The following is a 2,414-nucleotide window of genomic DNA, read 5'->3' as shown; positions in this document are numbered from 1 at the left end:
GAAATGAGAGGGATTCACAGAGGAACAGGAATACAGGAGGAATTGAGGAGGGGAAAATGAAAGGAAGAGAGGAAAGAAAAACAGGATATTAGAGGAGTTTTTGCCAGCAGAGATTGACATTCCATCCTTGAGACATTGGTTTTGTTGACTTGCTAGGTTCCAACAAGGATTTTATTTGTATTTTATTAGGATCCCATTAGCTACTGCTAAAGAGGCAGCTACACTTCCTGGTGTCCACACAAAACAGGACATAATACTAAAGATTGTTCAAAGTTTATTTGTCACGTGCACTGAATACAACAGGTGTAAACTTTGGAGTGAAATGCTTACGTACAGGCTCTAACCAATGGTGCGAAAAAAAGGTGTGTGTGTGTGTGTGTGTGTGTGTAGGTAAGTAAGGAAATAAAACAACAGTAAAAAGACATTTGAAAAAAGAGTAGCAAGGCTATATACAGACACCGAGTCAGGCTTATTGAGGTAGTATGTACATGTAGGTATTGTTAAAGTGACTATGTATATGTGATGAACAGAGAGTAGCAGAAGCATAAAAGAGGGGTTGGCGGGTGGTGGGACAAAATGCAAATAGTCCGGGTAACCATTTGGTTAGATGTTTAGGAGTCTTATGGCTTGGGGGAAAATATTGTTGAGAAGCCTTTTTGTCCTAGACTTGGCACTCCGGTTCCACTTGCCATGCGGTAGTAGAGAGAACAATCTATAACTGGGGTGGCTGGGGTCTTTGACAATTTTTAGGGCCTTCCTCTGACACCGCCTGGTGTAGAGGTCCAGGATGGCAGGCAGCTTAGCCCCAGTGATGTACTGGGCCGTACGTACTACCCTCTGAAGTGCCTTGCGGTCGGAGGCCGAGCAATTGCCGTACCAGGCAGTGATGCAACCGGTCAGGATGCTCTCGATGTTGCAGTTGTAGAACCTTTTGAGGATCTCAGGACCCATGCCAAATCTTTTTAGTTTCCTGAGGGGGAATAGGCTTTGTCGTGCCCTCTTCATGACTATCTTGGTGTGTTTGGACTAATCTAGTTTGTTGTTGATGTTGAAACCAAGGAATTTGAAGCTCTCAACCTGCTCCACTAGAATGGGGACATGCTCGGTGCTCCTTATCCCGTAGTCCACAATCATCTCCATAGTCTTGGTTACGTTGAGGGATTGGCTCTTATTCTGGCAGCACCCGGCCAGGTCTCTGACCTCTTCCCTATAGACTGTCTCGTCATTGTCGGTGATCAGGCCTATCACTGTTGTGTCGTCAGCAAACTTAATGATGGTGTTGGAGTCGTGCCTGGCCATGCAGTCGTGGGTGAACAGGGAGTACAGGAGGGGACTGAGCATGCACCCTTGGGGAGCTCCAGTGTTGAGGATCAGTGTGGCAGATGTGTTGCTACCTACCCTCACCACCTGGGGGCGGCCTGTCAGGAGGTCCAGGATCCAGTTGCAGAGGGAGGTGTATAGTCCCAGGATCCTTAGCTTGGTGATTAGCTTTGAGGGTATTGTGGTGTTGAACGCTGAGCTGTAGTCAATGAACAGCATTCTCACATAGGTGTTCCTTTTGTCCAGGTGGGAAAGGGCAGTGTGGAGTGCAATAGAGATTGCATAATCTGTGGATCTGTTTGGGCGGTATGCAAATTGGAGTGGGTCTAGGGTTTCTGGGATAATGGTGTTGATGTGAGCCATTACCAGCCTTTCAAAGCACTTTATGGCTACGGACGTGAGTGCTACGGGTCTGTAGTCATTTAGGCAGGTTGCCTTCGTGTTCTTGGAAACAGGGACTATGGTGGTCTGCTTGAAACATGTTGGTATTACAGATTCAATCAGGGACATGTTGTAAAATGTCAGTAAAAACACCTGCCAGTTGGTCAGCACATGACCGGAGCACACATCCTGGTAATCCGTCTGGCCCCGCAGCCTTGTGTATGTTGACCTGTTTAAAGGTCTTACTCACGTCGGCTACCGAGAGCGTGATCACACAGTCGTCCGGAATTGCTGATGCTCTCATGCATGCCTCAGTGTTGCTTGCCTCGAAGCGAGCATAGAAGTGATTTAGCTCGCGTCGAAGCCGGGGTAGTATGATTCAATCTTAGCCCTGTATTGATGCTTTGCCTTTTTGATGGTTTGTCGCAGGGCATAGCGGGATTTCTTGTAAGCTTCCGGGTTAGAGTCCCGCACCTTGAAAGCGGCAGCTCTACCCTTTAGCTCAGTGCGAATGTTGCCTGTAATCGATGGCTTCTGGTAGGGGTATGTACGTACAGTCACTGTGGGGACGACGTCCTCTATGCACTTATTGATAAAGCCAGTGACTGATGTGGTGTACTCCTCAATATTATCGGAAGAATCCCGGAACATGTTCCAGTCTGTGATAGCAAAGCAGTCCTGTAGTTTAGCATCTGCTTCATCTGACCATTTTT

Source organism: Oncorhynchus masou, chromosome 31 (assembly GCF_036934945.1).
Source record: "Oncorhynchus masou masou isolate Uvic2021 chromosome 31, UVic_Omas_1.1, whole genome shotgun sequence".
NCBI lineage: Eukaryota > Metazoa > Chordata > Actinopteri > Salmoniformes > Salmonidae > Oncorhynchus > Oncorhynchus masou.
The sequence above is the reverse complement of the archived record's forward strand: the minus strand, read 5'-3'. Positions refer to the sequence as shown.